Source organism: Piliocolobus tephrosceles, chromosome 13 (genome assembly GCF_002776525.5).
Source record: "Piliocolobus tephrosceles isolate RC106 chromosome 13, ASM277652v3, whole genome shotgun sequence".
Lineage (NCBI taxonomy): Eukaryota > Metazoa > Chordata > Mammalia > Primates > Cercopithecidae > Piliocolobus > Piliocolobus tephrosceles.
Genome location: NC_045446.1, coordinates 14,693,863 through 14,709,904, shown reverse-complemented (window position 1 = coordinate 14,709,904; position 16,042 = coordinate 14,693,863). Strand labels below are relative to the sequence as shown.

The 16,042-nt window shown below is 35.2% G+C and overlaps 1 protein-coding gene across 1 annotated transcript in view; it reads right to left on the bottom strand.

Annotated features, from left to right (window-relative positions):
- The window catches only part of LOC111544855 (olfactory receptor 5B12-like), a 54,481-nt gene that overhangs the window by 23,762 nt on the left and 14,677 nt on the right, over window positions 1-16,042 (bottom strand). Inside the window, exon 3 of the mRNA XM_023215545.2 lies at window positions 4,094-4,141. The gene's annotated coding sequence lies outside the window, so the exon portion shown is untranslated. The remainder of the gene's footprint in view (window positions 1-4,093; window positions 4,142-16,042) is intronic.

The following is a 16,042-nucleotide window of genomic DNA, read 5'->3' as shown; positions in this document are numbered from 1 at the left end:
ACTGTTGACTGAAGGATCCACACAGATCATCTCTCCAGTTTTTAATTTTTATATATATGCAAACTGACATTTGGAAAAATGTGTGAATTATCCAACATGATAATTCTGAAATTAATGAATCCGTCAGTTCAACTTTTCCTAGTCTAATAAGTTCATAGACTTCTGTGTTGCTAATGTGTCCACAGCTAGATACTTCTACTTCTATATTCCTTGATTCCTCTCAACAAATTTACAAAATTGAGTAGTTGTTACTTTCATTTAGATTGTGAGGCACCAGAGGTTAAGTATTTTATTCATGTTTACAGAATTATTCATTGGCAGGCAAAGCTTTGACTCCAGACAGAATTGTTACCAAATTTGATTGACTAAATCAATTTAAATAAAACTGAATTTAACTCAATTTAGAATTATTCATTTTCGCTATAATTTCAAACTCAGTGTTTGTGGTTTCACAGTGAATTAACTGAAAGATATGTGCATAGTAGATGTGGTGAGATAACTGGGGCAGTAGACGAATGTGTAAACTGCAGAGGTGTTGCTGAGGGACTGGAAGGAATAGCACTATGTATGGAGCTTGGGCTCTGGGAAGAGGTGCATGCCATTTCTACATGTACAACCTAGGAATCACTGATCCTAACCTAACTACCTGAACAAGAATCTCTTCATCTACATGAAGAAGGTGGTAATGAGACCTACCCCAAGGTATTATTTGGAGAATTAAATGAGAAAGTGCATTAAAAAATGTCGATGAGTAAAATGCTGATTGTTTAGCACAGCCTGATGAGTGCTAGTTGTGCCTCTATTATTGGAATGAAATGATGGCCTTTATGTGGTTTGAGAAGGTAGGTGGTAACATGTAGAGCTGCAAGTATGGATAATGCTTGAAGTCTTAAGTATTCCACTTTATTTTGCTTTTTTCCTCCACACATCAGGTTCATGAGATTTTATGTGCTCCCCGCCCTCAGTGATTTACACTTAGTTCATGCTCTGCCCATGTGATTGGCTGCTCTGTTCATTCCATGTGAGCCACTCCTTTGTTTAATATTTTTTTCTTGAAATCCACAATTTTCTTTAGTTGAAAATTTCTCTTTTTCTCATTACTGTCATCCTTATAGTTGAATGACATATATTGATGGCTGAAAGTTCACAGTTTGTGGATTATGTTTAGCCTGCAGTTGTGTTTTAGTGGAAAGTTTATGTTTAAAGTGTTTTTATTTGAAGCTGTTCTAGTGTATGAAGAGTATTTTAAGTCTTTTTTATCTTAATTTAAAGCTTTTGGAAGCATTTCCATCCTTTGCTAAATTCTATTCCCTGTTATTGTCCTCCCATTCGTTTACAACTTCAATGTACAACCCTAGCCTAGGAGAGTTTTATGTTTGTCCATCTTAACACACATCCCACTTTTAGCATATACTATGTTCCAAAATATAGGATATACATAGCCGTGTGTGTGACTGTGTTTATGTTTTCATGCGTGTTCTTAGTTATCACCAAGGCAATTGGTAATTCGTGAAGTTATGTGATGTGTACAATTCTACAGCTAGTATGAGGAAGATTTACCATTCAAGATTTATGCCATCCCCATTAGGCTACCAAGGACTTTCTTCACAGAATTGGAAAAAACTACTCTAAAGTTCATATGGAACCAAAAAAGAACCCGCATTGCCAAGACCATCCTAAGCCAAAAGAATAAAGTTGGAGGCATCATGCTACCTGACTTCAAACTATACTACAAGGCTACAGTAACCAAAACAGCATGGTACTGGTACCAAAACAGAGTTATAGACCAATGGAACAGAACAGAGCCCTCAGAAATAATACCACACATCTACAACCATCTGGTCTTTGACAAACTGACAAAAACAAGAAATGGGGAAAGGATTCTCTATTTAATAAATGGTTATTTATTTAATAATAAATTACCATTTTTTATCTGGTAAAACTGGCTAGCCGTAAGTAGAAAGCTGAAACTGATCCCTTCCTTTCACCTTATACAAAAATTAATTCAAAACGGATTAGAGACTTAAATGTTAGACCTAAAACCATAAAAACCCTAGAAGAAAACCTAGGCAATACCATTCAGGACACAGGCATGGGCAAGGACTTCATGTCTAAAACACCAAAAGCAATGGCAACAAAAGCCAAAATTGACAAATGGGATCTAATTAAACTAAAGAGTTTCTGCACAGCAAAAGAAACTACCATCAGAGTGAACAGGCAACCTACAGAATGGGAGAAAATTTTTGCAATCTACTCATCTGACAAAGGGTTAATATCCAGAACCTACAAAGAACTCAAACAAATTTACAAGAAAAAACCCCATCAAAAAGTGGGCAAAGGATATGAACAGACACTTCTCAAAAGAAGACATTTATGCAGCCAACAGACACATGAAAAAATGCTCATCATCACTAGCCATCAGAGAAATGCAAATCAAAACCACAATGGGATACCATCTCACACCAGTCAGAATGGCGATCATTAAAAAGTCAGGAAACAACAGGTGCTGGAGAGGATGTGGAGAAATAGTATCGCTTTTACACTGTTGGTGGGAGTGTAAACTAGTTCAACCATTGTGGAAGACAGTGTGGCGATTCCTCAAGGATCTAGAATTAGAAATACCATTTGACCCAGTGATCCCATTACTGGGGATATACCCAAAGGATTATAAATCATGCTGCTATGAAGACACATGCACATGTGTGTTTATTGCAGCATTATTCACAATAGCAAAGACTTGGAACCAACCCAAATGTCCATCATTGATAGACTGGATTAAGAAAATGTGGCACATATACACCATGGAATACTATGCAGCCATAAAAAGGATGAGTTCATGTCCTTTGTAGGGACATGGATACAGCTGGAAACCATCATTCTCAGCAAACTATGGCAAGAACAGAAAACCAAACACCGCATGTTCTCACTCATAGGTGGGAATTGAAAAATGAGATCACCTGGACACAGGAAGGGGAACATCACACACCGGGTCCTATTGTGGGGATGGGGGAGAGGGGAGGGAAAGCATTAGGAGATATACCTAATGTAAATGATGAGTTAATGGGTGCAGCACACCAACATGGCACATGTATACATATGTAACAAACCTGCACGTTATGCACATGTACCCTAGAACTTAAAGTGTAATAAAAAAAATTCCTCAATATCATTATTTATCAGGAGAAATGTAAATAAAAATGACAGAGAGACACTATTTTATAATCCATTAGAATGGCTATTGTAAAAGAAATGGAAATTAACAAATATTGGCATGGATGTAGAGAAATTGGAGCCCTTATAAATTGCTGGTGGAAATGTAAAATTGTAGAGCTGCTATGAAAACCAATTTGTTAGTCTTCAAAAGTTAAACTCGGATTACCACATGCATAAGCCATCCTGCTTCTTGTTATCTACTTAAAGAACAAAAACAGGTCTTCAAATAATATTTTCACATAGATGTTCATAGCATCGTTATTAAAATATTAACAATTGCTCAAAGATGAAAGCACCCCAATGTTCATCAATTGAGAAGGGAAGAACAAAATGTAATACTTATATACAATGAAATATTACTCAGCCATAAAATATTAATCCTTGTTACAATATAAATGAGCCTTGAAAACATTCTGCAAAGTAAAATAAGTCATACCTAAAAGGTCACATATTATGAGATTACATTTATGTGATCTATACAGAATTGGTAAATCCATAGAGATTGAAATAAGATTATTGGTCCCCAGGACCAGGGGGCTGTGGAAATGAGGGACACTGCTTAATGGACATGGAATCTTCCTTGTGAGTAAATAAAATCTTTTGAAATTAGATATATGTGATGGTTTCACAACTTTATGAAGGTACTAAATACCAATGAATTATATACTTTTAAATAATAAATTTTATATCATGGACATTTCATATAAATTAAAAAGGTGGAGTCAGGGAAAAATTGCACAGGCATAAAATGGAGAAAAGAATGTGACTGTGAAGGGAGAAATCAGACTGAAGGAGACAAAAGTCAAGGAATGCCAGCAGTCACCTGAAGATGAAATATGCATGAAACTGTTTATTTCCTAGAGACTCTGGAGACTGATACCTTGATTTCATCCTAGTGAAGCTGATTTTGGACCTCCGACCTCCAGAACTGTAAGAAAAAAAAAACATGTTGTTTTACTTCCCTAAGCATATGGTAATTTGTCACAACCAAAGGGAACTAATACAAAATATTTGTCATGTTAAACCATTGGGTTTTCCCTTTAATGTGTTACTTCAGTAAAACCTAGCATCTTTTATCACCTGTCTTCTGTGATGAGTTTTTTTCCTGTTAGTTCTCCTTATTATTCATTTACTCATTCACTAAAATCTTTTACTGAGCCCCAACTCTGTTCCAGGCATGAATCTTTGTTAGTGAACATGTCAGAAATTGTTCCTGTATGCATCAAGCTTTTATGCTCGTGGAAAAACAAATTTAAGTAAACACACACAAAGATAAATAGGTAACTTTGCATTGTGATCATATTATGAAGGAACAGATAATAGAGATAAAATTGTGTAGGCCTGTTTAACATTTAATATGTAAATTTGTCCCTTCACTGAATTGTCATTTTATTAGACACTCTTGAGTCCTTCTGTTGTAATCAACATCAGACTAATATCTGAGAATAATGACAGTAGTGCAGCTAAACTTATAAAAATGAATCTATATAATTAATGTTTCAAAAGTTCTATAGAGAAAGGTGACAAATTAGGTGATGAAATGACATAAGAATAAGAAAAGGAATAGAGAGAAGTAATTACTAACATATTTTGAGCAGCTATTCCATTTCAGGCACTGTGCTGTGTTCTGGCTCATTCAGTACCCATTCAAAATAATTCTATGAGTAGGTAGTATTTTCACAAGTAGAATCTCAGGACATGTAATTAACTTGACACTTGTCACAAAGCTTTGTTGAAATGGAATTCATATGTAGCTTTATTCTGTGTTTCAAATCTGTGTTACTTTTATTTGCGCTTGTCATTTTAGTCATGACTTGGAGAATGGATAAGGATTCAAAAATAAACAATTGTGGAATTAAATTGTGATGCAGAAATTTGACACTTTTTCCATTATATGCTATCCAACCCCATTACCTACAAACAGTATCCAGATTGTATTATGAAAGTCTCTCTGTATTAGTTAGGATAAATAATGCTAGCTGCCATACAAGCAAACTCGGAAATTGCAGTGGCATGATCACAGAAGATTTTCTTGCCCACAGGTTATTCAATTAATTGTTCTATAGGAATTCACACAGAGATTCAATGACCCAGGTCTTTTCAGTAAGTGATTCCATTATCCCCTGTAGTCTGAATTTTGTCTCTCCAGATGGTGACAAAGAGAGAATACAGAGGACTACGTGAGGAGTATCATGGGCCAGAGTTGAAATGGCATATATGACTTCACAAATTGGATTGTCAAAAATACAATCACATAGCCACAATGTACTACATAAAGGCTGAGAAACAGCCCAGCTATGAGTACAGTAAAAATAAAATAGTTTGGAAAACAACTACCAGTTTTTTCCATTGTAATACTTATGATCATCCAATATCTACTTTATACTTCCTTCCACAGAAAGAATATATTATTTACCTCCATCAAAGAGACCACCTAAATCCTAACTAATCACCATACAAGCTCAAGCTCAGGTTAAATGGTTAAATGGTCTTCTCCATATAATCAGGATGTAGCTCCATGTGGTTCAGCAACTTATGAACCAAAAAGAAAACTTAGTTCTTTCTGCATTCACATTCAATATATAAAGTCATACCAGAGTAAAGATAATTAGCAAAACACATACACACACACACACACACACACACAACTCAACCCCATGTATACAAGACAGTAATGGGAGACATACTGGTTGGTTTTAAAATCTTGTAGAATTGGCATTATGAAAGTCCCTCATCCCAGTAATGATATATATTTCTTTATGAGACCCTGATTTTTTTTTTTTTATTATTATACTTTAAGTTCTAGGGTACATGTGCATAACGTGCAGGTTTGTTACATATGTATACTTGTGCCATGTTGGTGTGCTGCACCCATCAACTCGTCAGCACCCATCAATTCATCATTTATATCAGGTATAACTCCCCAATGCAATCCCTCCCCCCTCCCCCCTCCCCATGATAGGCCCCAGTGTGTGATGTTCCCCTTCCCGAGTCCAAGTGAACTCATTGTTCAGTTCCCACCTATGAGTGAGAACATGTCGTGTTTGGTTTCCTGTTCTTGCGATAGTTTGCTGAGAATGATGGTTTCCAGCTGCATCCATGTCCCTATAAAGGACACAAACTCATCCTTTTTTGTGGCTGCATAGTATTCCATGGTGTATATGTGCCACATTTTCTTAATCCAGTCTGTCACTGATGGACATTTGGGTTGATTCCAAGTCTTTGCTACTAAGTCAAAAGAACAAAGCTGGAGGCATCATGCTACCTGACTTCAAACTATACTACAAGGCTACAGTAACCAAAACAGCATGGTACTGGTACCAAAACAGAGATATAGACCAATGGAATAGAACAGAGTCCTCAGAAATAATACCACACATCTACAGCCATCTGATCTTTGACAAACCTGACAAAAACAAGAAATGGGGAAAGGATTCCCTATTTAATAAATGGTGCTGGGAAAATTGGCTAGCCATAAGTAGAAAGCTGGAACTGGATCCTTTCCTTACTCCTTATACGAAAATTAATTCAAGATGGATTAGAGACTTAAATGTTAGACCTAATACCCTAAAAACCCTAGAAGAAAACCTAGGTAATAGCATTCAGGACATAGGCATGGGCAAGGACTTCATGTCTAAAACACCAAAAGCAACGGCAACAAAAGCCAAAATTGACAAATGGGATCTAATTAAACTAAAGAGCTTCTGCACAGCAAAAGAAACTACCATCAGAGTGAACAGACAACTTACAGAATGGGAGAAAATTTTTGCAGTCTACCCATCTGACAAAGGGCTAATACCCAGAATCTACAAAAAACTGAAACAAATTTACAAGAAAAAAATCAAACAACACCATCAAAAAGTGGGCAAAGGATATGAACAGACATTTCTCAAAAGAAGACATTCATACAGCCAACAGACACATGAAAAAAATGCTCATCATCACTGGCCATCAGAGAAATGCAAATCAAAATCAATGCTATTTTAAAAAACAAAATGTGATGTTGGTAGTCATATGAGTAAGGTAAAAAGATGACAATATTTTCTCTGCTTTTATTCTAATTTGACTATTTATCTTTTCAAGGTTGTCATGTGAATATGCTTTCTCTCACCAAATCACTGCATAATGACTGAAACATTAATATTAAGATACTGTAATTATTTATATTTAGATAAAATGTGCCAATAAAAAAACTATACTTTATTAAAACCAGTGTCATATTTCTCTCTATTTTGCATGCTTAGAACTGTTTCTCAACTAAAGAAATTAATAATATAATAATATAATACAGAAAGCTATTGCATAAGGTGGATCTAAGAGGGATGAAATGATGTTTTATGGATTTTACATTATTAAAAGACTAAACACAGAAAATATTTTGTCTCCTCAACAACATTCTTGAATGCACTCTTGACCTCATTGTTTCTCAGGCTATAAACCACAGGGATTAGCATGGGGATAACCATAATATAAAACACAGATACAATTTTTCTGTGTTCATGAAATGAATAAAACTTGGCTGCACATATGTGATGAGGACAGTCCCATAAAATAAACTGCAGTGAGGTGAGAACCACAGGTGGATAAAACCTTCTTGTATTCTTAAAGAGAACATCTTTAAAATGATGACAAATACAAATACAAACAAGCAGGAAATCAAGATAACGAGGAGAGTAAAAAATATATTAAACCTTGAAGTAGGAGCAAGGATCAACTCATTAACATGTTTATTAGAGCATGTCAGAGTCATGACTGCCAGAATATCACAGAAAAAGTGATGGATCTCATTGGACTTACAATGTCTCAAATGTCAACAGCAGCAGTCAGTAAACCTAAGACATACATGTATGGCCACAGAAGCACACACATTTGTTGTCATGGTGGTGGTGTGATGTGGGGGTTTACATATTACTGTGTAGCGATCATAGGCCATTGAAATCAAGAAGTAACTTTCCACAGTAGCAAAGACTGCAAGAAAGAACATCTGAGCAGCACGTACATTGTAGATGACCTTGTCAGTTATCAGCAACCCATCCATCACCTTTGGAGTGACAGTTGCCGAGTAGCAAAAGGTTGCTGAGGAAAAATTATATGGGAGTGTGGAGATGAGAGTCCAGTAGGATCAACAGCATCATCCCCAGGTTCCCACTCAGAGTGAAGAGGGAGATGAAGTTGAACAAGACAAAGAGGGGGACCTGTCGTTCTAGGGCTTTAGTTAGTCCTAGTCAAATGAATTTATTCACCTCTGTATTATCATCTGTAGATGTGGTTTGATACTCATGGGGTGCTCCACAGGAAAGAGAGATGATGGAATGAGTGGTAAACTACAAAGACTTGCACAGAAATGGAAATGTGTAGTCTAATGTTATGACAGTAATTATTTGTTCTCCAATATTCCTCATATCTGAAACATAGAAATGGCAATGCAATTAGTGGATAACTTAGCTATACAGCAATAGACTTTGGAAGAGAAATGATCTTCATGAATCACCTTCCCAACTTTTTAAAACTGAGTTACAGAAGAGTTAATGAGTTGTCCAAGGTCACGTGCCTGAAATAAATCCATCTCCCAAATCAGGTCTTTTGAGCCTTCCAACAGCTTTACACTTCTGTAGTCTAGGTGATTTATATGTATACAGTCATCTAATGCTCCCATCACTTCCATTAGACTGAGCAGTTATTACACTACCTGGTAATTTGGCAACAAAGATACTGAGTAATTTATTCAAGGTTACACATTTATTGATTTAAAAATTCAAACTTTATACCCAGCGTGGTTTCCAACCCAAATGCTATTAACAAAATAGGATTGATTTTAATTTTATTTAGCTTACATTTATTTATCTCCATTATAGCAAGCTTAATGCATGAGGCTACATAGTAGAGCAAATCACAAATAAATACACAGTAGATGCAATGGGATAAATACAGTATTAGAGCCATGTATAACCCTGACAGCCAATTCTAAAGAAAATTATATTATTGGGCATAAAAGTTTGGACTATGAAAATAGGCTTATTTGCACTCACATTTAAGTCCTACTATTCACTACCTGGGAGACATTGCTCCTAAATGAAGTTCTCTGAGCTTCATTTTATCCATCAATCAAATGAATGTGGTGTTGGGACATGCTCAAAGGATTATTATAAGAACTAAATGAGATAATGCATGAAAAAAAGCACAAAGTGGGTATTAAGCATAATACTAATGGGTGTCAGCTCCTATACGATTATTAGGATAAAATGTCACGGTTTATACTGGTTTAGGAAAGGTAGGTGGTAACATGCAGGTGGGTGGGTTTTGATGTCTGGTAGCCTTACTCTATGATTTGCCTTTCCCTACACACTGTGTCTAAGGTCTCTGGTTTTCTCCAGTATTTCCCACTCTGTTCTTCATCTTCCACATGAGTGACTGTGCCAACCATTTTTAGTGAGATCCCAGGGATCTTCAAGACCTCTTTTGCCTAATATCTTCCCTGTGGTCCACATTTTAGTTTGTGATGAAAAGCTCCCCTTCAATCTTGGATTCAGTCTTACTGTCATTATTGTCAATACGTAGCTCGATCATAGTTATTGAAGGTTGAAAATCCATGGTCGGGGCATGACCCTAATCTTCAGATCAGTTCATGGGCACATTCAAGGTATTTTAAGTATTTTTACTGTATTTGTATTTAAATCCTTGGGAAGCATCTATTCTTTGGTAACCACTATTCTCTATTATTTTCCTCCTGCCCCCTAAACACAATAACACATTATTTTATATGTTCAGATCTTAAATTATTTGTGTTTGTCAATACCTCACCCAAATAATTATATATGTACATATATTCTCATTGGGCCCACCTGGATAATCCAGGATAATCTCACCATCTCAATATCCTCTTAATCACCTGTGTGCAGTCTCTTTTACAATGTAAGGCAACATATTCATAGGTTCCATGGATTACAATGCAGATTCTTTGTTGGCCATTATTCAGGCTGCCACAGTAGACACAAAACAATATATAGTAGGTAAATTATCCATAGAGTTAGAGATTGTTGACTGAGACATCTGCTCAGATCACATGGCCAGTTTTCTAATTGTATATCTGTAACAGAGGTGCAGGAAGAGGTATTAACTTATCGAAGTTCACATGCCTGGAATGGATCCATCTCCCAAAGCAGATCAACCAAGATTAGTAGCAGGTTAAATATACTGCTTATGTGTAGTTTGTCTCATAGATAGAGGGATAATTATATACTAAGAAGATAGATACAGATAACTGAAGGGGAGGAAGGTAGTGTATGCACACATACAGACATATATTTATATAACCTCATTTGCACTTAAGGAAATGGAGGATTCAAAGGTTAGATGTCTTCCTGAAATTCCACACCTAGTACAAAATATTCGTGCTACAAAACCCACATTTAACTGATTCCACTGACTGTATCTTTAATTGCTGCATGCTAGATGTTCTAGATGAACAAATAAGAGGAAAGTATGAGATTGTGGAAATATAAGTGAAGATGAGTAAGAATCTTGGTCGTTTCATGATGATTCCTCTGAAATGTAAATATTTGTCATTTCACTCTGTTTGGGTGAGCTATCCTTTCCATGACAGGCTGACAAGTATGAACAGGACGAATTTACCACCTATTCAAAGAAACCATCATCTATCTTAAGTTTTTGCTTATCTTGTTAAGAAAAGTAGCATGTCATTTCATAAATATCACTGTACTATCTCCTGAATAAAATGCTTTTGCGTTTGAATCCTAGACCCCATGTCAAGGTTTAAGAAAAATGTTTTAGCCAGATCTGAGCTCAAAAACTCACAGAAGATGTAGCTGCCCACTGTTTCTCCATGAATTCTATTTCTTGGGGTAGTTCCCTCTTTTCTGCAGGGGATATTTTCCAACACCCCCAGTGGATGACTGAAACTGGATAGTACAAAATCCAATTATCCTCAGTAGAAACATGTTTCTGTTCATGTCTTACATCCCAAAATTTAATGCCTTTTTAAAATCTTAACTAGCACATACAACACACTATGGCTGTAACTTTTGTAGTGTGAGATGTGGCAGCAAAACTAGCATGAATTCATTTTTCTTTCTTCACAGTTTCACAGAAGTTTCATTTTTACTGTAGATCTTAGAAACTTCAGCATACAATTTGTAATTTTTCTCTGTTAAGTCAAGAACTTTCACCTTTTTAAGTAAAGGAAGCACTTTATGACTGCTTTGGAAAATCTGAATTGCCAGCATCACTATTCTTGCACTTTGTGGCCATTTTTAAGTAAAATAAAAATTACTCCACACAAAACATTACTATTACAAGCCCTGTGATACTGTGACAGTCAGTCTGATAACCAAGAGAGTGACTAAGCTACATGCAGGTAGCATATCTGGATAGGTTGGACAAAGCGATGATTCAATTTCCAGAAGGAAGTTTAATATATTTGGACTGCAGCTGACCTCAGATAACCAAAATTTCAGAAAGTAAAACAGTGGATGAGGAGGGACTACTGTGTATTGATTATAAAAACTATCTTGCTTCTTGAAAAGAAGGAAAAGGCATTCCTGAATTGTGAGTCTGCAATCAGAAATTTATCCCTGGAAGAACACATAAATAATATCGGAGAAACTTCTCTCATTTACTGCTTAAATGGTTCCAAGATTCCTGAAGCACAGAGAAATAGAGACAAGATCCTTAACATGGAACTAGAAAGCCTGGCCTTAAGTCTTATATGTTCGGTGGATTTATCTGTGCACACAAAAGAGTTATTTATCTTCTATTCAGCTCAGTTTCCTTATTTGTGGAATAAAAATAATATTCCACGTACTTTACAGAATTGTGTCTGCCAAATAGCAAATAAAGGTGAGTATGTGAAGTACTTTAATACTTTCAACACTAAGCAACATAATATTTTTCTTGGGGTATTTTTCCTGCCTGTGGTTGCAGACCCACTTCTGCAAATGCTCAGTTTGGAGAGAGGCTGCTGTGTAGTAGAAGAATTAGCTTAGCGTCATTTCAATAAATGTTGACTGGAGGCTCTACTCAGAGTTTCGTCTCTTCAAAATAATGTCATGTGTGCTCCCAATGAAATTTCCAGAGCCTAATGAAGGGGAATCAGGAGAAAATTATAAGGGCATGGAGTTCTCTGGGGAGCAGGGTTCCTATGAGGGCAATCGCTTCTCCTCATCCCCCTTATCAAGGAACAAGCAATTAAATTGCAGGCAGGGACATAGTGAAGTATGTTATTTAGCACATGTGTATATTTGGAGTGTCTACTGTCATTTCTTTTTTTCCCCTCATTTTTATTAAGGTCTCATTTACAAATAAAAAAGAGTGGCTTGTTTAATTATTTGTTATGATTATCGATATTTGAAATCTATTTCTAAAATTTTATTTTATATTCTGTCTACCATGTTTTTATTTTGTTTTTCACCTTTCCATTCTTTTAGGTGTTACAACTAAGTATTGGGCTACTAGAAATTTTAGGAGATTGATAAATGGTATCTTTTTTCTTTCCTTTTTATGATGAATTAACAAATATAACACAATTGTATAACACAGAAGATTAAAATCTGCCTTAATCCTGGTAAGTCATTTCAAAATTTATTCAGATCTTTAAGCAGGGGGCTTCTTTTATTCTTGGAATTACTTTCCTGCAGCAAACACTGTTGGTACTTTACCCACTCTCCCCTGGTATTCATTGCCCCTGTGATGGTCAATGCATATTATCAAAAATTATTAATCGTCTGTAATTCTTGAACTGAGGGCTTATTTTGCAGTACAAATATGATCAGCCCACGTGTAAGTTGTTTCATTCCTCTGGCAGCAGTCATCAGTAAATGTCAGAGGAAGTATAGGCAAAAATTCTCCAGATTCCTTACTTTTCAGATGTTATCTGAGGATTCTTTGTACATAGTTCTTAGTACAATGGCACCTCAGTTGTCCACAGATGTTACCTATGCACAGGTGAAACCCTGTATTGACTTTTCCTCCTTTTCTCTTTCCTACTACCTTACCAGTGGTTCCTACTACCTTACCAGTGGTTTCTGCTATTAACTCCCAAATAAACTACTTGGATTTAAACCACTGACTCTGGGTCAGCTTTTAGGGTATCTTATTTAATATGTATCCCAGGATTGTACACCTCCCCTTTGTGCCTTTGTACAGGCAGGCCCTATCTCATTATCCCTATCAACACACAGGACAGAAGAAGAGACAGCAATCTTGCTGCAGATAAGGAGGACCAAAAAACAGAAAAGCAAAGTTCCAAAACATGTTCTATTTTTTCTTCTAAATTCCCCAACGTAATATATTGCATCTCTTTCCTCTTATTAAAACATTGTCACTGTACTTCTGCACCTGTGAATTGTAAACTTTATTTTTTTGTAAATTTGATAATGTCTTGATTTGCCTTCTTATTCAGATGGTAGTTCATCTGGGTATAGAAATCCGAATTGATATTTATTTTCCTCGAGACTTTTGAAGAAATCAGTCTACTGTCTGCTGACTTCTACTCTTTTTTTCATATGAGAAAATTGATTTCAGGCTAATCATCATTTGTATGTTTCTCTCTCTGACATCTAAAGTTTCTGCTTCACCTTGCATTTGCACTTTCACAATATGGTTCAACAAAAATTTTAATTGTATTACTCGAAAATTAGTGTGATTATTCAAAGGACTTAAATGTCTTTAATTTGGCAAATTCTCAGCCATTTTACATTTAAATATCTTTCTTCTGTTTTTGCTATTCTTTTTTATGGGGTTCATACAACAATATGTTGGAATTTATCAATTTGTTGACTATCTCTTACATTGACTTTTTTGTTTTCTATCTCTTTAGTCTCAAAGTTATATGTTTAGTATTTTATTTTCCAACTTTTATTTTCTAGATCTGAATTCAATTTTGACTCATCTAACATTTATCCCATCCACTAAAGAATTTTATAAAATTATTTATGTATTTTTCCATCTTTATTATTTTTACTTGACACATACTAATTATACATATTTATGGCATACATTGTTGTATAACAATAAAATCAGGGTAATTTGCAAATCCATCACCTCAGATATTTATCATTTCTCTGCATTGGGAACATTAAAAATTCTCTCTTCTAGCTATTTGAAAATACATAATAATTTGTTGTTAACCATAAGCACCCTACAGTGCTACAGAACACTAGAACTTATATTTTATTTTCAGTGTTCTTATTTTTTTATATTTCTTGTTGCCTGTTAATAACCACTATTTTTCTTTCATTTATTTCCAGTACTTAAATGGAATTAGAACACATGAAAAATGGTAGAAGAGCCATAATCTTAATCATTCTCCAAAAAATTGTATGCCAAGTTAACTAACTTTTCTATGTGTCACTGTCCTTATCTATACAATTGGCATAACATTTTCTCTATTTAACTATACTAATGTAATAAATTATGTCATTTAGAATACTTACTGTAATATTTTCTGTATAGTGAGTATTCATTAATATCCACTACTACTAGCACTACTGAATACCTGTTTGTTAATACTATCATAGCAGACAGTGGCTTCATATCGATAAAGGTATGAAGTAACAAATAAAATGATACTAACAGAAAAATATAATCTAATGCTGATAAGTAAAATAGGCACAATAAAAATACTCAGCCAAGAAGCAGATGTAGGAATGTGAGAGCAAGAGTGAGAGAGAAAGCAACAGAATGCAAAAGAGAATGAGAAAGGGAGGGAGAAAAAGGATTGAAATTTAAGAGCAGAATCAGAAGGCAAATGTATCAGAATACAGATGTAATATAGCCATTAAAAAGAAGACTTCCAGAAGATTACTTTCACCAAGGTTATTGTAAGAGCATATTTGTCCAGTAACTTGCCCAGATTAGACAGATAAGTGTAACTGATTAGCATTTTAGATAGAAACTATTTAGATGAATGTAGTCTTAAGAACATTATATCCACCAGTTGGATCTGTTTCATAGTCTGTGAAAACCCAGTTCATATAATTTCCAGAGTAGTTATGACACAGAGCTATAAAGATTAAATTTAAACATTTATGGGACCCAGCTAACACAACGTGTGACATAAGAAACATATTCAGCTTGTTGGCCCCCTCTTATTTTCCTCCTGGATGACTTTGCAGATATACCAGCTTTAAAAGTAATGATCAACTTATAATAAATTTGTTCCATATATGTGCCCAGAATTAGAAAATAAAGTTTGCCTAGCTCTAAAACCTAAAGCATAGCCCGAATCACCTTGATTTAATCTACTCACTTAACCAAAGTATATTCAATCCCAACTGTGTTCCAGGACTGTGTTAGCTACTCTGATTTTTCACAAAGTGAATAAATATTTACTTTTTACGTGGATAAAGAATGTGAATGCCACATCATATAGTGATAAGTAATATAATAAAATAAAATATTATTTGATCACTGTGAAAATGTTCGGAATATGCCATAACATCCTAGTGACCACGAGGCCCCTTCCTTCCATGAATTGCTTGTTGAGATCAAACACATAAACATATACATCTGATTGCAATTATTTTTGAAAAGAAGTTAATTTCCTCATTCCTCTGATATAATAAGAGTGGCCAATGCATTGTCCAAATTACTTTATTTATTCTTCCAGATATAAAGTACACTAAATCTTTGGCGCAAGAACAAATGCACTATTATGAGGTGGGGTGGGACTATCTTTTCAACAAATAGTGATAGAACAGCTGGACCTCTAATGCAAAAGAAGAGGAAGAAGAAGAAGAAGAAGAAGAAGAAGAAGAAGAAGAAGAAGAAGAAGAAGAAGAAGAAGAAGAAGAAGAAGAAGAAGAAGAAGAAG